This window comes from Arvicanthis niloticus, chromosome 12 (assembly GCF_011762505.2).
Source record: "Arvicanthis niloticus isolate mArvNil1 chromosome 12, mArvNil1.pat.X, whole genome shotgun sequence".
NCBI classification, from domain to species: Eukaryota; Metazoa; Chordata; class Mammalia; order Rodentia; family Muridae; genus Arvicanthis; species Arvicanthis niloticus.
The window spans coordinates 7,325,426-7,352,034 of NC_047669.1; the positions used below are offsets into that span (position 1 = coordinate 7,325,426).

The 26,609-nt window shown below is 38.1% G+C and overlaps 1 long non-coding RNA gene across 1 annotated transcript; it reads left to right on the forward strand.

Moving 5' to 3' along the window:
• Positions 1-22,136: 22,136 nt before the first annotated feature.
• Positions 22,137-25,807, forward strand: LOC143444006 (uncharacterized). The gene is made up of 3 exons (XR_013113463.1): positions 22,137-23,804; positions 24,819-24,922; positions 25,233-25,807. It is a non-coding gene; the product is annotated as an uncharacterized LOC143444006 (long non-coding RNA).
• The last annotated feature ends 802 nt before the right edge of the window (positions 25,808-26,609 follow it).

The window sequence follows — 26,609 nt, forward strand, 5'->3', positions numbered from 1 at the left end:
AAAATTTTATCACCAGAAGTCATTGAAATGGTTAGTTTTCTATTCACATATATATGCTATACATTTATTTCTGTCTTTACACTGGGCTGCGACTTAATGCCAGGTCTGTGAGGTGGTGGCATATACCTTTGATTCCAGCACTAAAGAGGCAGATGCAGAGGGATATTTGTGAGCTTGAAGCCAGTTTGGTCTGCCTGTCAAGTTCCAGCCAGCCACAGCTACATAGTGAGACCCTTTTTCAACAACAACAAATCAAACGTGGTTGTCTACACTTGAATCAACCCTAAATCACAACTATCAAGTCATAGATTCTCCATTCTCTTGAATAAGTTTTTTGCATTTACCATCTTTTAGTCAACAAATATGGAAGCATAATACACTTAATAGGTCAACACAAGGATGACAGAATAAATTGTTCAACTTACTTGAAGAAGTTAGTCTAGGGCAGAAAATTTGAAAGTCACAAAGTTGAGGTAACGTGTCAAAAACAGTCAAGGCAGTAGACTGAATTTCCAATATTAAGAGTCATTATGTATAATATGGAAAATTATGTGTTCCAACATAACATGTAATGACATTTGCAAATAAATGAGCTAGAAATAAAAAATAATAAGCTGTAGTAACTATATAAAAATAGAGAACATGTTCTCAAGTTCTTTATGTTGAAAAGACACATTTATTTTATCAAGGAGAAAACTGAAAATGAAACCAGGCATAGTTCAGTGTCATAGTTCTTGACTAGACTGTGTTTATATCAAAGGTTATTTTTAAAAAAATAGTGAATTCATTATTTGCTCAGGGTGTACAGGTTTGCATACACCTGTGATTGCATGCATGTATAATAGTTTGTATGTGAAATGAGAAGTCAACTTAACTTACAGAAGCTAGTTCCCTCCTTCCTGCCATGTGGGTCCTGGGGATCAACCTTAAGTTTCCAGGTTTGGAGACAAGTACCTTCTTCACCTGTGCAGTCATTTTCTCTCCTGATTATGGTTTAAGTCTTAAATTGATTTCTTGTCAACTTATTTATTTATAGACACTATTAATTTCTTGATGCAGATTGATCGTGCCAAAAAGAGCCTATCCCAAGTGTCATTTAACTGTGAGAGACTTAAAAACGAAAACCAGTCTGTGCATCAGGAGATCTTGGCTAACACAGCCTTCCAGGAGAAATGCAAAATGCTTGAAGAGAGAGAGGAGAAGCTGAAACAGGAATTATCAATCCTTGAAAATGACATGCAAAAGACTATGATAGACCGAAGAGAGGCAGAAATCTTATTGCAAGAGACTGAAGAAAGATGCAGACTCCAACTAGAGGAAAAGAATCTTGAAATCACTCTGTTTTTACAGGTTAATATGGTTATCTTTCAGTGTGCTTTTTTTCATTACAAGCTGTATTTTCAATGTACATTTTCCATGAAATGTTTTCTTCCTTTATAGCAATTTGTTTTATACACTTTCAAAATAAGTCTACTTTTTCTATTAAATGTTATTGTTCATAATATTAAGTAAACATGCCTCTTGAGAAAATGTTCTGAAGAATCATCTGAGTTTTTAAGATTAATTGGCAAATATATCTGCTTGCAGAAAATTAAATTGTATGCAGAAATTACTATCTTACTACATTGTTCATAAAGTTCATTATTTAGTAGAAATTTTTGCACTCATATGATTACTTTCATGGTCAAGTAGTTTCTTAGTATGGACAAGGCGATGGACACATGATGAAGTATGGTCTTCGTCTGTAGAATATAATTTTCATTAAAAAAATAATTCTTAGCTGCCAGTGCTGGTACACAACTTTTATCCCAGCGCCCAGGAGACAGAGGCATGCAGATCTCTAGGAGTTTGAGGACAACCCGGTCTACAATAATAGTCATAGGTTAGTCAGGGTATATAATGAGAAAGCCTGTTTCAATACAAAAGTAATTATTTATTGCATATGATATTGAATATAACTATTACTTTATTCCTTTACATTTATATGATGTTTGTATTTAATCATGATTTTTTTCTGGTGTCTTAATTTATTTATACCCCAAGTGCTGCCCCTCCAGGTGCTCCCTAACAGAATCCATCCCATTATCTCCCTTCCCCTTCTCCTCGAGATGGTGGGGCACCAGGCATATTCCCTTACCCCAGCATGTCCAGTCTCTGGAGGGTTAGGTGCATCCTTTCCCACTGAGGCTAGGCAAGGCAGCCCTTTTGTGGAATGAATTTCACAGACAAACAACAGCTTTAGGCAACAGCCTCTGCTCTAGTTGTTGGGTGAGCCACTGGAGACTGAACTGCACAGGTTCATATGTGCCAGGGGCCTCAGTCCAGCCAATGTATGCTCTTTTGTTGTTGACTCAGTCTCTAAGAGCTCCCAAGGGTCCAGATTAGTTATGTCTGTTAGTGTTCCTGTGGAATACCTATCCCCTTTAGGGACCTCAATTCTTCCCCCAACTTTTCCATAAGAGTCCTGAACTTCATCCGATGTTTGGTTGTGAGTGTCTGCTTCTATTTCAGTCAGCTGCTGAGTGGAGCCCCTCAGAGGACAGCTATGCTGGGCTTCTGTTTGCAAGCACAAGAGAATATCACTAATAGTGTCAGGGACAGGTGTTTGCACATGGGATGGGTCTCATGTATGGCCATTCCCCTAATTTTTGCTTCATCTTTTGATCCTACATTTTCTTAAGGCAGGACAAATTTCGAGTTGAAAGGTCTGTGGGTGGGTTGATATCTTTATTCTTCGACTGAGTGTCCTGCCTGGCTATAGGATATCTCCTCTTCAGATTCCATATCCACACTGAAGGCTATTTCAGTATACATATTTTAATGAATCCTGTTGCAGGGTTCCTTCCCGCCTTAGACCATATATGTTCCCAAATGAAAGGCTCATGCACAGCCTTTATTATTTAGTATTTATTATTTATTATTTAGCCTTTATTATTTAGCCTTAAGCAGCATAATAGTTGGGCCACTGCCTAACTTCCATGCTGTTAGAATCTACCTCCCACAGACAGCTCCAAGTTACTACCTACTAATTTCTATTTGACTTGACTGCTTTTGTTCAAATTGAGTAGCCCACGGGTCTGTGTTTTGTTAGCCCATTTACATGGCAGCTATTTCTTCCTCCTGTGTTACTACTCTTCCATGGCAGCTTCTCTTCCTCCTTCCTCGTGGTTCCAAGTCTGAAACCCTAAATCCTGTCCATGTCTCCTCTCCCCAGATATTGGCTACTGGCATCTTTATTTACCAACCAGAATTAGCTGGGACTAGATTCCTGGAAACTATGTGCAGATACTGTTGTGCAAACAGTTTTGGGGTAACCAATTAGCATTAGAATACAAGCAGCTACAGGCTAAGGATATCCACATTGTCTCCTGGGAACCTCCTCCACCCCAGGTCTCTGGCACTTCCTAGACATTCCCCCCAACCTGACCTCCAGCTTCTACTAGCTGCAGATTTCTATTTATTCTCCTGGAACTCAGGCCTCCTCTTCTGTGCCTTCTGAAACCTGATCCTGAATCTCCCACTATTCCCCCTCCCCTTTCTCACTCAGTTACCTCCCTCCATTCCCATTTTATTTTACCTTATATGGGAGATTCAAGCATCCTCACTTGGGCCTCTTTCTTGTTTGGCATCTTTCAGTATTTGGGGTATATCATAGGTATCCTGACATTTATGGCTAATAAAAGTGAGTACATACCATGCATGTTCTTTTAGACCTGTGTTAACTCACTTAGGATGATATTTTCTAGTTCCATCCATTTGCCTGCAAATTTTATTATGTCCTTGTTTTTGATACCAGAACAGTATTCCATTAAGTAAATGTACTATATTTTTTGTATCCATTCTTCAGTTGAGGGATATCTGGGTTGTTTCCAGCTTTTATTAATATAGCTGCAATGAACATAGTTGAGCAAGTGTCCTTTTAGTATGATGGAGCATATTTTGGGTATATGCTCAGGAGTGGTATAGCTGAGGCTTCAGGAAGAAATATTTCCAGTTTTCTGAGGAAACTTCAGATTGGTTTCCAAAGTCATCTTATAATTTTGCAATCCTTCCATTTGTGTAAGAGCGTTCCTCTTTCCAAGCATTCTGTCCCACATGTGCTGTTTCTTTCTTTGTTTAGGCTTTGTGTGGTTTAGTTATTAGTGTAACTGTGGTCTCAGAGAATGAATTTGGAAGTGTTCCTTTGTTTCGGCTTTGAAGAGTATTAATATTAGTTCTTTTTTGAAAGTTGTGTAGGGTTCTTTGCAAAAACCATCTGACCCTGGGCTGTTTTTGTTGGGAGATTTTTAATGACTGCTTCTATTCCCTTAAGGGTTATTGGGCTGTTTAGATAGTTTATCTAATCTTGATTTAACTTTAGCAAGTGAAATCTGTCTAGAAAATCATCCATTTTATGTAGTTTTTTGAGTTTTGAGGAGTACAGGCTGTTGAAACAGGCCCTAATAATTTTGTTTTAATTTCCTCAGTTTTTTTTTTAATTTTTTATTGGATATTTTATTTATTTAAAATACAAATGTCATCCCCTTTCACCATTTTCCCTCCCTAGAACCCCTCCTCCTTTATGCTTTTATACCATTTTGATTACATGCATGTATTAAGGTCAGTTCTAGGTTGAGGGACTAGCAATAAAATAGATGCAAATAGTCAAGGAGCAAGCAATACAATAAACACAAATAGTCAAAAAAAAGCAAGGCATTAAACACAATTACATGAACACTCCTGTGATCACTGTTTTTAAGGGCTTATTAGGATGACCAAAGTATCTGAGCCTACTTCCCTATCCTAGCACAAGGTCATTTTCATGTCTGAAGCCTACTTCCTTGTTCTAGCCTAAAATTTAGAATCCTGTCTGAAATTACTTCTTTGTTCTAGCCTAAGATTTAGATTCCTAACTGAAATTACTTCTTTGTCCTAGCTAATGTCAGATTCCTGCCTGGAGCCTACTTCCTTGTCCTTGGCCAATGTCATATTCCTGCCAAGCAGCCCATTTCCTTGTCCTTGGCCCATGCCAGATTCTTGCCAAGCAGCCCCAAAGGCTCTCTGCCCCTCCCCTTTCATATTTCATTAGCAAGACTGAACCCGTCTTAGGTCATTCTGACAAAAATGCCTTCCTTACCCATCATGGTATATGAATTATCAAAAACAATGCACCTCTGTCTTAGGTTGGCAAGGCTCTGTGGAGAATCTTACCTGTTCTTGGCTTGCCAGTTCATTAATTTAATAACTCTATCTGGGGGTCCATTTTTCAGGTTCAAGCCTTATACTTGGCTGCCAGCATGTTGCTGTTGTTAAAGAAAAGCTTTAACACGATGGGCAGGAATAAAAGTATTCCCAGGACAAAAAGGACTAGCATGATAAAGATATATGTGCCATTTTTGAAGCTTGACCAAAATAGAAATATTGACCTCTGACCATGGGTAATTTTATCTGTAGTAGCTACTGCATCAATTCTCAGCAAAGCAGCATTTTTGAAATTCATAAGCTCCCTATGTATCATTAAATCTTCAGGTGGTGTTAAAATTATGCTGAATACACTGCAAGTGTCATTAAACTTCTTCCTAATTATAATGACTACCACTATAAATTTTAGAACCAACATGAATCCAAAGGTATTTGGCCTGACACTCAAGATGGCTACTTACCCTTAAATTCTGTACCTCCTTCCAGTAATTTGAACAGGATAAATGCGCCAATTTTTTTCTTCCAAATGCCTATCTAAATCCTCTTGTCTATTCAACACATTAGTAACGTTTTTTGCTAAATGATTAACAAAAGTAGCTGTCTTAACTTCTTGTGTCACAGCAATTGCAGAAGCAGTGGTGCTAGCAATTAATATAATTAAAGCTGTTTCACCAGCAATAATCAAGCCCAATACCCTCTTACTTCTGCTTAAAGCCTACCTTATTTCTTCCAGTACTTGAAAGCTATTTTTAGAATACCAAGGTTCTGTGATACTCTAGGCACTAAAACAAAAGCTAGATGATAGACCTCCATAACTGACGTGCTGGATTTCAAAACACAAACACAATTAGAAAGTGTACAGTCAAGGCAACTTACATTAAATACTGTAGAACTAACAAAAATACTTTTAACTTGACAATTAAAAGAGCCTTAACACATGTGCTAACACCTGTTTGAAATGTAGATCCTGCCTCAAGATTATCTCCTGCTAACATAACATCCTAGAGAACTGCAGCTAATTTCCATATATGTCTTTGAAAATGTCCAGAACCAGACTTCCAAATGAAGACTGTTATTTCCAATATTGGATTGACTTCTAGACCAGTCCATGATTGAGCTTGAATAACTGGTCACATTTAATAACAATACAAGAGGCATTATAACTTCTCTTTTTGATTCTCTGTTCCATAAGGCCTAAGAGGCAAGGCAGCTTGTCCCATCAGGGGTATAGGTAAGCAATGGTGGGTGGGGAACTTATGTCCAATACAGATTCCAAGTCACCATTGTCACACTCAGCAAGCTGACAGGTCAGCATCATTCTTTGTCCTGCCATCAGCATGTCTCACCCATCACTCTGACAGCTGCCATGCTCCTTCAGCACCCTGCAGATAAAAACACAAACATGCCCTCTTCCCCATATTAAACACCTGATTGGGATCTTGCCTTATGCCAGAAAGTGGATCCTTCCCTTTCATCTAGGCATAAGAATTCCTAGCTGTAGAGCACTATAAACATTGAGCAAAAAGTTCCTTGGAATTTGAATTTGTTTCTAAAAAATAAAAAATAAAAAGAACATGATTTAAATAAATTTGTGGTGTACAGGGATATATCTCCCTCTTTTTTATTTTATGAAGATACTGTTTTAAAGTTCCATGGGTCCGTTCCACAGTCTTTGTCCTTGACAATTATAAGGAATCCCCGTAATATGGGTAATGTTAAATTGCTGCTAAAAAATCTCAAATGTTTGCTGCCATAGTCAGTTCCATTATCTGTTTTTGTTTATTTATTTGTTTTTCTTTTCTTTTTTAAATTATTGAGTATTTTATTTATCTACATTTCAGATGTTATCCCCTTTCCCCATTCCCCACCCCCAGAAACCCCTTAACCCATCCTCCCTCCTCCTATTTCTATGAGGGTGTGTCCTCACCCATCTACCCACTCCTACCTCCCTTCCTTCAAATTCCCCCTCACTGGGGCATTCAGCTTTCAAGAGACCAAGGCCAACATCTCCCACTGATGCCCAACAAGTCCATCCTCCTCTACAAATACAGCTAGAGACACGGGTCCCTCCATGTGTGTTCCCACACTAGCTGTTTAGACGCAGGGAGCTCTGGTTGGTTGTTATTGTCACTCTCCTCATGGGTCTGCAAATCCCTTCAAGTCCTTCAGTCTTCTCTCTAACTCTTCCACTGGGAACCCTGTGATCAGTTTGATGCTTATCTGTGAGCATCTGCTTCTGAATATGTCCGGCTCTGGCAGTGCCTCTCAGGAGACAGGTATATCAGTCTCTTGTCAGCATGCACTTCTGGACATCCACAACAGTGTTTGAATATGGTAAATGCATGTGGGAGGGATCTCTAGGTGGGGATGGTCTCTCCTTCAGTTTCTGCCACACACCACACACACTGTCTCATATTTGCTCCTGTCTAAGAAGGACCAAAGCACCCACACTTAGGTCTTTTTTTTTCTTGGGCTTCAAGTGGTCTGTGAGTTATATCCTGGGTATTGTGAGATTTTGGGTTAATATCCACTTATCAATGAGTGCATACCATGTGTGTTCTTTTGTGATTGGGTTACCTCACTCAGGATGACATTTTCTAGTTCCATCCATTTTCATGAATTCATTGTTTTTAATAGCTGAGTAGTACTTCATTTTGTAAATGTACCACACGTTCTATATCCATTTCTCTGTTAAAGGACATCTGGGTTCTTTCTAGCTTCTGGCTATTATAAACAAGGCTGCTATGAACATAGTGGAGCATGTGTCCTTGTTATATGTTGAGCATCTTTTGGGTATATGCCCAGGAGTGGTATCACTGGATCCACAGGTAATTTTCTGGGGAACTTCCAGACTGATTTTCAGAGTTGTTGTACAAATTTACAACCTCACCACATTCATGCCAGCACCTGCTGTCAACTGAGTTTTTTTTTATCTTAGCCATTCTGATTGGTGTTAGGTGGAATATCAGGGTTGTTTTGATTTGCATTTCCCTGATGATTAAAGATGTTGAACATTTCTTTAGGTGCCTCTTGGCCATTCAGTATTTCTCAGTTGAAAATTCTTTAATGAGCCTTGTATCCCATTTATAATAGAATTATTTGATTGTCTGGATTCTAATTTCTTGAGTTCATTGTAAATTTTGGATATTAGCCCTCTATCAGATGTAGGATTGGTAAAGATCTTTTCCCAATTTGTTGGTGGCCATTTTGTTTTATTGACAGTGTTCCTTTCCTTACAGAAGCTTTGCAAGTTATGAAGTCCCATTTGTCATAGAGCATAAGCCATTGGTGTCCTGTTCAGGAACTTTGCCCCTGGTCCCATGTGTTTGAGGCTCTTCCCCTCTTTCTCTTCTATTTGTTTCAGTGTGTCTGCTTTTCCATGAAGGTCCTTGATCCACTTGGGCTTGAGTTTTGTACAAGGAGATAAGAATAGATTGATTTGCATTTTTCTACATGCTGACCTTCAGTTCAGCACCGCCTGTTGAAAATGATGTCTTTTTTCCACTGGATGGTTTTAGCTCCTTGTCAGAGATCAAGTGACCATAGGTAAACAGGCTCATTTCTGGGTCTCCAATTCTATTCCATTGATCTTCTTGCCTATCTCTGTACCAATAAAATGCAGTTTTTATCACTACTGCTCTGTAGTACAGCTTGAGGTCATGGATGGTGATTCCCCCCAGAAGTTCTTTTATTGTTGAGAAGAGTTTTTGCTATCCTGTTTTTTTTTTTTGTTACTCCAAATGAATTGGAAATTTTCTCTTTCTATCTCTGTGAAGAATTGAGTTGAATTCTGATGAGGATGCATTAAATAAGTAGATTGCTCTTGGCAAGATGGCCATTTTGACTATATTAGTCCTGCCAATCCATGATCATGGGAGATCTTTTCATCTTCTGAGGCCTTCTTTGATTTCTTTCTTCAGGGACTTGAAGTTCTTGTCATACAGACTGTCACTTGCTTAGTTAGATTCACACCATGGTATTTTATATTATTTGTGACTATTGTGAAGGGTGTCATTTCCCTAACTTCTTTTTTAGCCTGCTTATCCTTTAAGTAGAGGAAGGCTACTGATTTATTTGAATTAATTTTAATCCAGCAACTTGGCTGAAGTTATTTATCAGGTTTAGAAGTTTTCTGGTAGAAGTTTTGGAGTCACTTAAATATACTATCATATCATCTGCAAAAGTGATATTTTGACTTCTTCCTTTTGAATTTCTATCCCTTTGGTGTCTTTTTGATGTCTAATTGCTGCGGCTAGTACTTTGAGTACTATATTGAATAGACAGAGGGAGAGTGGGCAGCCATGTCTAGCCCCTCTTTTTAGTGCAACTGCTTCAAGTTTCTCTCCATTTATTTTCATGTTGTCTACTGGTTTGCTGTATATTGCTTTTACTATATTTAGGTAAGGGCCTTGGATTCCAGTTCTTTCAAAATTTTTACCATGAAGGAGTGTTTGAATTTTGTCAAATGCCTTTTTAGCATCTAGTGAGATGATCATGTGTTTATTTTCCTTTGAATTTTTTTATATAGTGGATTGCATTGATGGATTTCTAAATATTGAACTATCCCTGTATTCCTGGAATAAAGCCTACCTGATCATGGTGGATGATTGTTTTGATGTGTTTTTGGATTCGATTTGCTAGAATTTTATTGAGTACTTTTGCATAGATATTCATAAGGAAGATTGGTCTGACATTCTCTTTCATTGTTGCGCCTTTGTGTGGTTTGGAATGAGCATAATTGTGGCTTCATAAAATGAAATGGGTAGTGTTCCTTCTGTTTCTATTTTCTGAAATAGAGAATTGGTATTAAGTCTTCTTGGAAGGTCTGATAGAATTCTGCACTAAAACCATCTGCTCCTGGGCTATTTTGGTTGGGAAACTTTTAATGACTGCTGCTACTCCTTTAGGGGTTATAGGACTATTTAGATGGTTTATCTGATCCTGATTTATCTTTGGAACCTGGCATCTGTCTAGAAAATTGTCCATTTCATCCAGATTTTCCAGTTTTGTTGAGTATAGGCTTTGTAGAATCACACTCTGTCTGGTCTCCATTCTTTGTGTCCATCCTCACTCTCTCTCTTGCTGAACCCCAACCTGCAGACTAGAGCAGCTTGGGGCAGTGCAGGCTCTAAAAGTTTAGCCTTCAAGGCTTTTGGCAGTGTGGGTTCCAACACTGACAGAGCGGTTTGTGACATTTTTGGCCCCCAAACATGGGGTAGTGCCGTTCTCAACATCTGGTTATTTTTAGTGCTATCTTCACCCACTATCTCTGACCAGAAGCTGTCTGTCCTGTTCTATTGGCTGTGTCAGAACTCCTCAGAGTCCAGCTGTCTCTGTGATCCTGTGATTCTGAGACCCTGGTTGTGATAGATCCTGGAAATCAGGCTGCTTCTGGGCTCCTGAAACCCTGGTGTGCCCAAGCTCCTGAGATCCTGTGATCTTATTATCCTTTGTTCCTATGTGTTAGAGCTCCTGGGAGTCCAGCCTCCTCTGGGTTTGTGGGGGTTGAATACAGACCTGAAGCCTTAGGACTGCTCCAGGCTCAGGCACAGACAGGAAAATTTCCTCAGTTTCTGTTGCTACATCTCCCTTTTCATTTCTGATTTTGTTCATTTGTGTACTGTCTCTCTGCCTTTATACTAGTTTTGCTAAAGGTTTGTCTATATTGTGGGTTTTTCTCCATGAAACATGCCTTGATTTATTGATTCTTTGTTTTATTCACTTTGTTTCTAATCGACTGATTTCAGCCCAAGTTCAACTATTTTTTGATATCTACTCCTCTTGGTTATATTTGCTTGTTGTATTTCTAGAGCTTTCAGGTATGCTGTTAAGTTGCTAGTATAGTCCATTTCTTTATAAAAGCATTTAGTGCTATGAGCTTTTCTCTTAGCACTGCTTTCATTGTGTTCCATAAGTTTGGGTATGTTATGCCTTCATAATTTACTGAATTCTTGGAAGTCTTTAATTTATTTCTTTCCTGAGCAATTATCATTGAGTAGAGAGTTGTACAGTTTCCATGAGTATGTGGGCTTTCTGCTGTTTCTCTTCTTTTTGAAGTCCAGGCTTATTCCATGGGGATCTGATAAGATGCAATCTTTTGGATCTGTTCAGATTTTTTGTGTGTGTGTCCAATTATTTGGTCAGTTTTAGAGAAGGTTCTATGTGGTGGTGAGAAGCAGTGTTTTGGTGAAAGGTACTGTAGATGTCTATTATGTTGATTTCGTCCATAACATCTGTTAACTTCATTGTTTCTCAGTTAGTTTACTTTTGATGGCCTGGTCATCTGTGAGAGTGGTGTGTTGCAGCCCTCCACTTTCATGGTGTAGGGTTTCATGTGTGATTTGAGCTTTAGTAATGTTTCTTTCATGAATATGGTTGCCTGTAAGCTTCTTTTTCATTTATAACCATCTCATTGGGGGGGGGGATAGCGGAGCTAGGGAATTTGTTTTCTATACTTTTATTGGAGATATTTTCTGGGATTTAATTCTGGGAACCATCAACATTAACTATTCCTATTATTCTTAGTTTTAGTCTTTTCATAGTGTCCTACATTTCTTGGATGTTTTGAGTGAAAACCTTTCTTTGATTGGTGCATTAATTTCTTCTGTTTTATATTCTATGCCTGAGATTTTCTCTTGCATCTCTTGTATTCTGTTGGTGATGCTTAAGTATATAGCTCCTGTTCTCTTTTCTAGGTTTTGCATCTCCAGACTTGACTCCATTTGTGTTTTTTATTGCTTTGATTTCCATCATAGGTCTTGAACTGTTTGATTCATTTCTTTCACTTGTTTGATTTTATTTCCCTCTACTTTTTAAAGGGATATATTCATTTCCTCTTAATGGCTTCTACCTATTGGATAGAATATTTTTATATTTCTATAAGGGACTTATTTAAATCTTCGTTTAAAGGCCTCAAACATCTTCATAAGATGAGATTTAGGGCCATAGTCTTTTCTTCAGGTATGTTAGGATATCTAGAGCTTGGTATAAGTCATTGGAAGAGCTGGGTTGTAAAGATGCCATATTGCACTGGCTTCTGCTTATTGTGTTCTTATATGTACCTTTAGTCATCTTGGCCATCTCTGGTATTGGCTGGCCTGATAGTCTGTGGGAGTAAAAAGCCCCTGAGACTGGCTTTCTCAGATTTCAGCAAGCCTCCACAAAGGGAGGCAAAGCTATGGGGTGGGGAGTGTGGTGCTGATCCATGACTGTAGGTAGAGGTTTAGAAGCAAAGGAAGATGAAATGCTGAAAGGGAGAGATAAATATTGCAAGTCCAGCACCATTTGTAAACACTTAAAATTATCTGTTCCATCCATTCAATTAAGGATAAATTTATATGATAATTATTGGAAATAGTAATTCTTTTAAATTTTAAACTTTTTTAATGTGTATGAAATTTTTGTCATTATATTACTGTTTGTCATCTGGGTGTCTTGTATCTTGTGAAGCCAGAAGAGGAAGAAATAAGATCCCTTTGAACTGGAGTTGAGCTATCATGCTGAGAATCAAACTTGGATCTTTTAAAATAGCAGCAAGTATTGTTTGGTGCTGAGCTACTGCTTCTACTCTGAATACACTGTTGTGTTTTTCTTTAATCACATGTTATGTGGAGGTCAGGCAACAAGCAGATAGAGTTGGTTATGTCCTTCTACCATATTGATCCCAAGGTTCAAGCTCAGGCCACTAGGATTGGCATCAGGTGCCTTTACCCATCTTACCAGCCTAAGTTTTACCATGTAGCATGTGATTCTTTTTAGACATGTTCTGAAGATCGTGAGCAAACAGAGCAGAGGAAAGAGAATCATCTTCACTCGAAAAGACGAGAATTAAAATGCAGAATCAAAGACATGAAATATAAGCTCATTAGAGCTAAAGCTCATGAAGATTTTGTCAGGTTCAAGCTGGGAGTATACCAGCAATGCTACCATGACCAACGGAAGGTTACAGCATCACTAAAAGAAATAAAGAAGTAAGTCAAACTGAGTCCCAGAAAATAGAATATTGATAAATTTGATGGTAACCCAAATATTTAGTGCAAAGATCTTCATGAAATCAATAGGAAGTAACTGTCAAGTCGACATAATTTCGTAAAATAACTTCCCTTAACAAAAATCTGGAGAACAGGTAACATTTTTTCTTTTGCTTTCTTCTCTCAATATTTCCTTAAAATAAAATAAAGCTAGATATAGCTTTCTAATTAATGCAGTTCTCTTTTTATATTTTTCCTGTCAATATTCACTTACATAGACACGTTGACAAGTTCAATTATGTAACTGGCAAGTACAAATAATCCCAGGCAGTTCTAGCACCTCTCCTCTGCTACTGCATGAATTAACTCTGACTGTGACCTTCAGAGTTATCTTGATGTAATCTGGAGTCAGTTTTTTACTTTGACAGTTTTTTACTTTACCTAAAGCCGTGCTGGTGAATGATAAAGTAAGATCTGATACATTTAAATGTGAAGCAGGTTCTTTTTTTTAATTTAAATATGATTTTATTACTTTTATAACATATTTAGAGTTAGAATATTTATAGATATATAATTTTCATAGATCTTTTTTTAATTTTTTTTATTTTTTTATTTTTTTATTAGATATTTTATTTACACTTCAGATGGCATCCCCTTTCCCCATTCCCCCCACCCACCCCCCTTAGGAAACCCCTATCCCATGCCCCCTTTTCCTTTTTGCATTTATACATTTTTTAAAAATAATGTTAATCATAGGCTTTATAAGTTTGGAATTGTTCAATCAGAGGTATAACCCACTGACCAACCTAGACATAACAACTATCTTTGACTGGTGGAGATACTTGAACCTCTGCCTCCCTGTCTCCCTCCTCTTTCTCTCTTTCTTCACCTAGCTTCTCCTCTCTTTCTTCTTCTCCTCTTCTTACTCCTTTTCTTCCTCTCAGTTCTCCTCCTACCTTAGCTCCTCCTACACATCACCCTTCCTGTTAAAATGAAACTTTTCTCTCAAAATACAATTAGAACATAATTATGCCAATTCGTACCAGTGAGGTACAGGATAGTCCTAATACCCAGTCCATCCTTTTGTTGACTAACCAGCTCCTCTGTCATCTATTCTAACTAAAACATGTAGTTCTGAACCTGGCTTTAGGATGAATGTCAACTGATGACCATCCACTCAAGTCTTTTCTCTTAAGGTCAATAGCTATATGTTTTCAACCCCATCAGAAATCCAGAATGACTGAGTTAACTATAATTGTGGGAAGCACAAGTCATAGTTTCTAAAACTTAGCCAATTTATAGAGACCTCTGAACACCTGGACACTCGCTCTTCTTCAAAACGTTGGAGCATCTGTTCTTCTGCCTTCTGGCCCAGGATCATCTGACAGACCTTAGTGCTGCAGAATTATTAAGGGCTGATTACTCTGTCTAGGCAGATATAATCAGTCGACTATTCTGCAAGTGTGTCCTTTTCTGGACAGTAATTTGTCTGTAGAAATAAAGTGGCAATTCTTGCCTAGTGGCTGTCTCACCACAACTGGAGTAACTCCAAGGATGCTCAATTTCTTCTTAGAGTTCAATATAGGAAGCTGTCCGGAGCAGACAGGTCTCTAATGAAAATGAACATTAATACTGAAATGTTTGTCATGTCAATTCTAAGGATTTCTGATGTTTTGAAAACCAGCTATCCATGTAAGGTAATCTGGACTGTTGCCTGTTAACTCCACTCAGCTATTTCTAAATAAAACATAGAGAACACCCTTATAATAAACTCCAAGCCATGAATTTGCTATAGTCCCTTAACTCACAGGCTGACCATCTCAAATCAGTTAAAAAAGTTAAAGAAGGACTGGGTCTAAGCTTTGTATTCCTAAATGTGTTATACTGGTACAATGCCTATGGGAGTAACAATATTCACCTCACTCTTATATCACTAAGAAGCTCATGCCAGTGAAAATCTTAAAATTTGTAAACAAAGTAAATTGGTGTCATTTAAGAATTTATATCTTCATCTTGATATTAATTATACAGATTTCTACTAATAGGTTATGGCTATGCAGTAAACCCTAGCTAATCCTCTCTATTCCGACAAAACCACTACTTTTTCCTAGAGAGACAGCCCAACATTTACCACCTTAGTCCCCAAGCCCAGGGAATAGGGGCACTGACTCATCATTAGCTTCTTCAAGCTGATTATGGGCGTTCAGATATTAGAAGAGAAGTGGGGTGGGGGAGAGCAAGTTGACAATCCTCTGATGCTGTGTCTTCGCTGCCTCCAGATGGACTTCCCAGACCTCAGAGGTTTGAGCAGGTCTGCCCAGCTTGCTTGTTGAGTAGATACACCAAGGCTGATCATTCTGCAATATACAATTCTCAAAACAACTTTTAGTATCAAGATAGTTTTTTTTTTTTTTTAAGAGGGCTAACATTTTATTAAGAATGTTGGTTCTAACTGCTTTTCTAATTTTTCCCCTCTTTTATTGGATATAATATTTACATTTCAAATTTTATCCCCTTACCATATTTCCCCCACCACCCAGTAACCCCTTATCCCATCCCCCCTCCTCCTGCCTCTATGAAGGTGTTTACCCACCTACTCCCAGCTCCCCTCCACACCCTCAGATTCCCCCCCTCTGTGCTCAGCCTTCAGGGTACCAATGATCTTGTCTCCCACCTATGCCCGACAAGGCCATCCTCCCCTACATATACAGCTGGAGTCATGTGTCTCTCCATATGTGCTCCTAGGCTGGTGGTTTAGACCCTGGGGAGCTCTGGCTGGTTGGTATTGTTGCTCTCCTCACGGGGCCACCAGCCCTTAAGGTTCCTTCTATTTACTCTCTAACTCCTGCATTGGGAACCTTTGATCAGATTAATGGATAGCTGTGGGTATCTGTCTCTGGGTATGTCTGACTCTGGGGGACCTCTAAGGAGATAGCCTTATCTGGCTGCTGTCAGCTTTCCCATCCTGACATCCCTATCAGCGTCTATTTTAGGTGACTGCCCATGGAATTAATACCCAGATGGAATGGTCTCCCTACAACCCCCCCTTCAGATTCTGTCCCACACTTTGACTCCATATTTGCTCCCTTGGGTATTTAGTTACTCCTTCTAAGAAAGACCTAGGCATCCTTACTTGTTCTTTCTTCTTCATGAGCTTCATGTCCTCTGGTAGTTGAATCTTTGTTGTTTCAGATTTTTGGGCTAATCTCCGCTTATCAGTGAGTAAATACCATGTGTGTTCTTTTGTGATTGGGTTACCTCACTCAGGATGATATTTTCTGAAGAAGTTTAGGGGTTGTTCTTGCACTAGTGCCTCTTTTGTCTAATCCATCCAGATAGGTCTTGGCTGCACTTTGTATGTTCTTTTGCCTTGGCTGGTGACAGATGCCAACAGAGCCTCACCACACACTGTAGAGGGACTGCCTTTCATCCTCTGTTCAAGCTCTTCCTCATCATGTTTCCTTCTCAGTATACTATGTCTTCATCTGGGACATCTTCCTGGACCAACAGATTTGATAAGGTAACTATGTATCATCTCAACATTTATGTGAAGTTACACTGTCTATACTTGTTGTACTTCCCTGTCTCTTAGACTTTAAGCTGACTCAAAACAGATATATTTTCTTTTCTTTTCTTTTTCTTTTTTTCTTTCTTTTTTTTTTTTGTTTTTTTGTTTTTTTTTGTTTTTTTGTTTTTTTGTTTTTCGAGACAGGGTTTCTCTGTGTATCCCTGGCTGTCCTGGAACTCACTCTGTAGACCAGGCTGGCCTCGAACTCAGAAATCTGCCTGCCTCTGCCTCCCAAGTGCTGGGATTAAAGGCATGCTCCACCACTTCCCGGCTAATATATCTTCATTTTTATACTAAAAGTTTATTATAATGTATTTTAGTTTGAAATTACTCATTACACATGTACTAAGCATATGAGTGTGCATCAAAATGGACATTGTTTTATTATACTGAAATAACTCTTGTATTTTTTTCTGGTTACTTCACATCAGGTTCTTGTAACCTACTGGTGGTTTTCCATTCAACTTATGTGCATGAAAGACTTGTCAACGTAAGCAGAATATTACCTGGAATTACTTACATATAAAAAAAAAAAAAAGGTACAGGGAGTTGTCAGAAGGAGAAGACAGGAAACCTCACCTAGAGATTTAAGGAGCAATACGGTAAGAACTATATCACTTGAGGTAGGGTATCTTGGCATTAAAGAAATGTTTTATATGTTTCCATCATGCTACAGATGTGTAAGGAGACTGAAGAGTTACTTTTAGAGTTTTGTAGGGAAGAGAATTTCTGACTCATGCAAATTGAGAAGATTATACAAATGACACAAATTAACCATAAATATTTTCATAAATAAATGCATATTCTTCAAAGTCATAGAAATCTCATTTTGTATTTAAATTTTTTGTGGCATCATTAATGCTTCAGTCAACATCCCCAATGAAATACTTCTAAATGCCTAATATTTTACTAAGTTCTTCAGTACAGAAATGATTTAAAGTAAAGAATCTTTCACAACCCTTACTTACCTCTGGCCTCATTCTTGTGTTCTCACACATGCTAGGCAAGCACTGTACTACTGAGTTGTATTCCCAGTACTATTTTCTTTTTATTATTATTTTTTCTTTTATAAGATCTTTTGCTAGTTCATTGATGATTTACACATGAGAACAAAGTGTTTTGGTTGCATTCACCCTACTCTCCTCAGATCTACTTTTACTAATGACTCTCACCCAGCTTTAAAGAGTAATCTATACAATTTAACTTGTGCTGCCTATATACTTTTGTGTGTGGCCATCTACTAGAGTATATGAGGTCATCTTACTCATGGCTACACCCTCAAAACCCTGATTATCCTCCCTAGTAGCCAATCCTCAACACTGGACCACACTTCAGCCAGGAATGAGGCTTTTGTTATTTCTAGTTTTTAAAATAAGTGTCAAATTTTTAGATTTTTTTTAAAATTTTCATTTTGCTCTATAAAATTTTGATACATGTATATAATGTATCTTAGTTGTAATCAGTTTACACTCTCTGTTTCAACTTCCCCTGCCATGCCTACTATCATATCAGCCTTGCAATTTCATGTCCTCCTTTGGCAATTTTTTGTTTATTTAGCATTGTCCATATCAGTCCAGTAGGTACATACATGTATTGGTGTGGGGTCCTCCACTTTGGCATGAGGAGTCTTTAACTAGATCAATAGGAAGCATAAATTAGTGGTTTAAATTAGTGCATTTAGTGCGTTAAAACTAATAGCTGCAATCTTTGAAATTGAATTGTGTCTGACTCAGTCTCCAAACTCATGGGTCATGAGATTTCTTGTGTGTGTGTGTGTGTGTGTGTGTGTGTGTAAGAAAGAGAATTTTCTACTGAACACCATCTCCAACTATGTTTTTTCCTTAACATATATGAAATAAGAAGTAAAATGGAAAGTGATAACTAAATAACTTATTGAATATCTTTCACATATATACAAAATTTATTAATGTCAAAAGCACAAAGGACTATTCAATGTACCTAGGTATTAGTTGTTGTCTTCCTACAGGTTATTAAAATATTTTATAGACGTATACTGTTTATAAAGGTTAACTGAAAGCATTAGAAACAGAACGGACTGTAGGGATTATATTTCTTTAAAACCCTTTTGTTTTAGTAATGTGCAGTATATGTCAGATAAAAACTGAAGGAAAGATTTTACACAGTAAATATATGTAAATTTATATGATTTTGGTAGAATAATTTATTTCTAGTGAATTTATAAAATAGATTTGAAAGAAAACCTTACTTCTTCTTTTTTTCCTGTTTTTACTTTGAAAACTAATCCATAAAGTTCTTATGGTATTCGTCAGATTTAATTTAATGATCTTTTTCATTTTCTTTTATAGATCAGTGAAACAGTAGAATTGTAAAACTTTATGTAATTGTAAAACTTTATGTAATTACATACAGTTTTATGTAAAACTATATGTAATTTAAATGATAGAACTATTAATAAAATGTATGAGAATACAGACCCTATTTTAAAGTTAGGGAAAATTAACTTCCTGTCTGCAACCACACTGAGGAGCAATCTCCCTACCCTGGGTACACCCAGAGACAGTGTGACCCCCAGAAGTTCTGACACAATCAGGGTCTCAGGTGAGAACCCCCTGCCCCAATACCTGGCTTAACTGGGATCCCTCCTCATCCCCTGCCCAGGGGTTTAAAGGTTGCAGGACCTCCATACTGCTGGAGACACACTTTCCTTTTGGTCCACAACTACATGTGGAAGCACACTGCATGTTTCAGCCCTCCTACTGCCCCACCCAGAGACAACGTGATCCAAGAAGGTCCATTAGGCTCACAGGAGAAACAGACTCCAGTTAGAGACAGCAAGGCCAGTTAACACCAGAGAAAACCAGTTGGCAAGAGGCAAGTGCAAGTACATAAGAACAGAAACCAGTGTGACTTGGCACCATCAGTTCTTCCACCACAGCAAGCCCTGGATATCCTAACACACATGGAAGGTAAGATTCTGACCTAAAATCCCATCTCATGAAGATGATAGAGGACCTTAAGGAGAGAACATAAATAATTCCCTTAAAGAAATACAGGAAAACACAGGTAAACAGGTAGAGCCCTTAAAGTAGAAACACATAAATCCCTTAAGAGAAATACAGGAAAACACAATCAAAGAGGTGAAGGAATTGAACAAAATCATCCAGGATCTAAAAATGGAAATACAAACAATAAAGAAATCACAGGGGAGACAACCCTGGAAAAGGAAAACCTAGAAAAGAGATCAGGAGTTACAGATGTAAAAGCATTATCAACAGAATACAAGAGATAGAAGAATGTCAGACATAGAAGATATTGACAGAACAGTCAAAGACAATAGAAAGTGCAAAAAGCCCTTAACTCAAAACATCCAGGAAATTCAGAACATAATGAAAAGAATAAACCTAAGAATAATAGGCATACAAGAGAGTGAAGATTCCAAATTCGAAGGACCAGTAAACATCTACAACAAAGTCACAGAAGAAAACTTCCCTAACCTAAAGAAAGAGATGGCAATAAATGTACAATAAGCCTATAGAACACCAACTAGATTGGACCACAAAAGAAAATCCTCTCATCACATAATATTCAAAACACTAAAAAGATAGAACAAAGAAATACTATTAAAAGCTGTAAGGGAAAAAGCCAAGCATATAAAGGAAGACCTATCAGAATTATACCAAGTTCTCAATGGATTCTCTTACAGCCAGAAGATCTTGCTGAGATGGCATGCTGACCCTAAGAAAACACAAATGACATCCTAGGCTACTATACACAGCAAAACTCTCAATCATCATAGATAGAGAAACCAAGATATCCATGACACAACCAAATTTAAACTATTTTTTCACTAATCCCGACCTAAACTTTAACACAAGGAGGGAAACTATACCCAAGAAAAAGCAAGAATTTGCTTTTCCCATAATACCCAAAAGAAGAGAAACACATAAACATAATTCCATCTATAATAGCAAACGTAACAGGAAACAACAATCATTGATCCCTAATATCTCTCAATACCAATTGACTCACTTCTTCAATAAAAAGATATAGGCTAACAGACTGGATATGTAAACAGGACCGTTAATTTTGCTGCTTGCAGGAAAAACACCTCAGTGACACAGTCAGTTACTACCTCAAAATAAAAGACTGGAAAAATTTTTCCAAGCAAGTAGTCCCAAGAACCAAGTTGGAGTAGTGATTCTATTCTCCAATAAAATGGACTTTCAACCAAATGTTATCAAAAAAGAATGGGTACAGAGCTAAACAGAGAATTCTCAACTGAGGAACCATGAATGGCCAAGAAGCACCTAAAAATGATCACCATCCTTAGACATCAGGGAAATGCAAATCAAAATGACCCTGAGATTTTAGCTCACACCAGTCAGAATGGCTAGGATCATCAACTCAGGTGACAGCAGATACTGGCAAGGATGTGGAGAAAGAAGAACACTCCTTCATTGCTGGTGGGATTGCAAGCTCATACAACCACTTTGGAAATCAATTTGGCCATTCCTCAGAAAATTGGAAATAGTTCTACCTGAAGGCCTGGCTATAACACTAGTGGACATAGACAAAAACAGCTCCAACATATAACAAGGACACATGCTCCAGTATGTTCATACAAGCCTTATCTATAATAGCCAGACACTGGAAACAACCCAGATGTCCCTCAATGGAAAAATGGTTACAGAAAATATGGTACATTTATATAATGGAATACTATATACCTATAAAAACAATGACATCATAAATTTTGCAAGCAAATGGATGGCATTAGAAAATACCATCCTGAGTGAGGTAACCCAGTCCCAAAAGGACACACATGGTATGTACTCACTAATAAGTGGATATTCGCCCTCAAACTCCAAACACCCATGATACAACTCATGGATGAAACTTCACAAGAAGGAAAGCCAAAGTGTGGATGCTTCAATCCTGCTTAGAAGAGGGAACAAAATAATCACAAAGGCAGATGGAGGGAGAAACCTGGCAGGTAGAGTGGAGGGAAAGGGAATAAATTGAGCAGAATTTGGTATGGGAAGAGAAAGTAGGGAAATTCAGAGGGCTAGGAGAAGAAATAGAAATATTTAGCAATGGGGAGTGGGAAACAGGGGTAGCACTAGAAAGTCCCAGACACCAGGGAATCGAGATGCTCCCAGGAACCATTGGGGATGACATTAGTCAAAATACCCAACAGAGAGGAGTTAGAATCTGAAGAGACCACCTCCAGTAGTTAGACATGGCTCCCAGTTAAGGAATGGGGCCACCCACCCATTTCAAAATGTTTAACCCAGAATTGTTCCTGTCTACAGGAAACAATCCCCTTCACCTCCTTCAGTCCTTCCTCTAACTCTTTCATATTGGTCCCTGACCTTAATCCAATATTTGGCTGTAAGAATCTTCATTTGTCCCAGTCAGTTGCTTGTAAAGACTCTGAGGACAGCCATGTCAGCCTCCTCTCTGCAAGCACAGTATGGCATTAGTAATAGTGTCAGGGTTTGGTGTGCATGCATGGGATGGATCCCAAGTTGGGTCAGTCAGTGGGTGGCCTTTCTCGGTCTTTGCACTATTTTTATACCTATATTTCCTTTAGACAGGAACAAATCTGGTTTAAAATTTTTGAAGATGGGTAGGTGGCCCTCAACCTCAATTGGGGGCCATGTCTATCTACTGAAGGTGATCACTTCTGCTTCCATTTTCACACTGTTAGCCATTTTGGCTAAATGTCATCCCCATTGAGTCCTGATAGCCTCTCACATCTCAGGTATCTGAGACTTTCTAGAGGTTCTCCCTGACACCTAACCGCCACTGCTGCATATTTCTATTCATTTTCTTGGCCTTCTGTGTGTCCCTCCTGTCTTTCTCCATACCCGATCCTTCCTCTCTTTTCACCTCTCCCCTCCTCATCTCACAGAGTCTCCTACTTCCATCTGCCTCCCATGATTAATTTGTTCCACTTCTATATGGATTTCAGGTACCCACACTTGGGCCTTCCCTCTTGTTTTACTTCCTAGGTTCTATAAATGGTATCATGGGTGTTCTGACCTTTTTGGCTAAAACCCACTTATTCGTGAGTACATACCATGCATGTCCTTTTGGGTCTGGGTTACCTCACACAGGATGATATTTTCTAGTTCCATCCATTTGCCTGAAAAATTCATAATGTTCTCATTTTAATAGCTGAATAGTTAACCAGTAGAAATAAGAAAGAGTGCTAGAAATATGACCATACATGCAAGAAATACAAATCATAAGAATGATGCATTAACATTAACATCCTTTCTGTAGTCATAGTAAAGTAGGATAGTCATATTTGGGATGAGGTCTGACAATACTGCAGGCCTCGTCTTAACACTGAATTCATCCATGTGTTTTAATTATGATGCATTAGTCTTTTGACTTCATTTTTAATTTCTTTCAGGCAATTCCTATAACTGTAAAGACAGCGACAATAAAATTGTATTTCTTATTGCTTTGGATCTTTCTTCATAATAGTCAGCATGTAAAATGTCTGTTTCCTTAAATGAAAGAACAGCCTTAAAATTATTGTTATTACAGATGCTTCACTAATTTTGATTTTTTAAAATTTTGTTTCATTTGTATATGTGGTTATTTTGTCTGCATCTTTGACTATATAACCTGTACCAGCCGGGTACTGTGGAGGTGAGAAGAGGGCTTTGGATCATCTCGGACTGGAGTTATAGATGGCTGTTAGAAGCCATGATATGTTCTGCAATTGAGCCAGGACCATTGGAAGAAGAGCCACTGATCTTAACAGTTGAATTTCTCTCTAACCTATGTCTTGCTAATTTTAAACTCAGTTTTTTACATTATAGTTAAATTTTTAGATGTGCATGGTTTTATATATCAGAACCATGTAGTTCTTTGTTTTATTTTGAAAAAATTAGAATATATGATAATGAACACTTAGATAGACAGTTAATTTTTATGTATATAGATTTCATTCTGATAACTGGCCTTTAACATTTTCTTCCCTTTGTGTTGGAATTAAATTTATGGATGGCTGCATGCCACATAAAATCCATTTGCTCCTCCTGCCTGTTTAATGAGAGTCTGGAAAATGTACTACAGTTCTATCAAAGGTAAAACTCTCACTTGAAATTTGTATGGTTAAACTTGTCTAACAAATTATACTGAGTGTGGTAACCCAGACCCAGAGGGGAAAGTGCCACATTTCTTCCTTATTTGTGCTTCTAGAAATGTGACCCTATAACCTGGAGCAAAGGAAGAAGCCAGGAAATTAGAAGGCATTTTGTGGAGAAGGGAGCTCTAGAGGGAGTTAGTAGGATGCAGGTCCTATGAAGAGGGAAATGGGGAAAAGGGAAGAGGCTCTAACTGGGGAGGGCAGAGGAAAGCTAATACAAAGGGAGAGGAAGGAAGGTCAAATACATAAAATTAAAGATGCTTGAAACTACCATAAGGAAATATTGTTTATTATTACAGAAAGGTAAATCTACTATATATGTTTGTATATGGAGTTTAAATTGATTTATGCTACATGTGGTGATAATGATTCCACTAATAGTCACAGACTAATGCAAATCAGAGTGCCATGGGAAACCTCACTTTGTCCTGTTGGTCAGAGGAGGGAGCTGAGAGACTCCCTAAACAATTTATGCTATCACCATTGCCCTTGGTTATCTATCAGAACATGAAGGATAGATCCTCTTGCTAAAGGCACCATACAGTTTAGACAGAGGACTATGAGGACTCAGACTAGAATTGATCTGGACACCTTCTCCTTGGAGACAAGCTCTCATGGTATTGGAAGGAGCTAATAAGTAAGCTGGTAAGAGGAAAAAAAGAAATCAATGGTCCTAACCAGCTGTAAATTCCATGAACATCAACAATGAGCAGACTGGCAAGACAACACAGGGGTGCAATGGTGTTATTTTTTACCTTGAGGTTGACCAATAGTTGTTTAATTGTACTTAGGGCCCACTAATAGAAGGAAGTTCATATAGAGCACTGCAAACTTAGCCAACTACTACTGCTTGGAGAGTCATAGACTGGAGAGTAAAACCTGTTATTGCCCATTTGGTACATCAGTATAATGTCTAACTACATTCTATCTTCTTGTCTTTATATATCCATAGGTGTGTGTAGCTCTCAGCCCTCATCAAAGAAGCTTCTTTTGTAGCACATGGAGACTATTATTGGAGTTTATAATTCACCAAACTGCAGAGAATAAGCAACTGAGGTATGCCATCCCAAACGGTACATCTCTAACACAACCCCTACACCTAAGGCTCAGGGAATGCCATGGAAGAAGGAATGAAATCAGTGTAAGAGCCAGATGACTAGGAAGTCTGCTGGGAGACAGTGTCTTCTAGTTCTGGAACAGAAGCTGCATTTATGAAATGTCAACACTGGTTTGAGTTTTATGAGCCTTCAAATATACGCAGTATTGTGCATTTTAAGTAAAAAATAGTGTAGATGGGTGTGCTAGTTACTTTGTGTTGCTGTGACATATCATCTTGACTAAAGTGACCTGTGCTTTATGTTTCCAGAGTGTGAGCCATAATGGTGAAGGAGGCATGGCTGCATCACGAAGTTAATAAAGCATATATTTAACCATATGTGGAAAGAAGAGAGAACAATATGAAAGTGGGACAAGGCTATAAACTATCAAAGACCATCCTCACTGATGTCCTCCAGCAAGGTTCTATATGCCAAAGATTCCAAACCTCCCAAACAGCATTGCACCTGGGCACCATGTGTTCAAATGCCTGAGCTGCTGGAGACATTTCTCGCTCAATCATCACTGTAAGAGACAGATGCAGGAACTAGAGAAAGACCTGTCACTAGACATGTCACATGGCACTGTATATTCATTCCTCTTGTTCTGTGTCTAAACCAAAGATTCTGCAGTTCTGGATAAATCACATGGCAATGTATGATGTCATGGTTACTGTTTCTCTCTACGTGCTTAGAACTTCAAGGTCCTGTCAGTGGAAGCAAGCAGAGAACACTGATTCCTTGTGATAATATGTCCAGTAGTAACAGAGTGTAGCTTCTACAAATGCTTCTACAGATGTTCAAAGTTGTTAATTAGGCTCTTACCTTTGTAGTCAGATAATAAAGCAACAAAAAACAAGTCAAACACACACACAAAAAAATGCTTTAAAGTTCTTCCATGTAATTTAAGGGCTGGAAATCTAGTTCATTGACAGCATGCTTGCCGGGAATGCATGTGGCTTCATGTTTAATTTCCAGTGCACGTGCGCGTGCACACACACACACACACACACACACAGAAATGTAAACAGTTCAAAGGTTAGACTCAGATGATGTTCCTCCAAGTATCTTTCCAAGTATAATTTGAAAACACTCCCAAAAATCATGCTTCTGAGCAAAGAAAAGGTACCAGTGGTCCATTTGATGAGTCCAGGGATGCATTCTCCCTCTGGTGTTAGAATGAACATCTTATCATTTGTACTTCTGAAAACAGCCAACAACAAAGTAAAAAGCCTAAAACATAGAATTTGGGAACTTGGGAGGGGTTAGAAAAAGGCGGCAGGAAGAGGTCGGAGGGAGAAGAGAGGGGAAAGTAATGTACTTTTATTTCAATGAAAAATGTAGATCAAAATTGTCGAGGGTGTGTCTTTTTTCCCAGCTGGGTAGTTACAGATAAGTTTCCCAGCATCTAGTAAATAATGTACTATCCAAGATCCTGCAAGTAATTTATTAAATTAAGTGGGTCGCACAGATTATAATGTTAAGAATAAGGAGGACATGCTGAAATGAGAGAGTTGGTAGCAAAGAAGCATAAAATTGACTACAATATATTTCACATATCTTTTGATATTATACAACAAAATACTGAAACAAAAATAAGAATATAGCCAATTATAGAATAAAATGAAAACAGCCACATAGTATGTAGC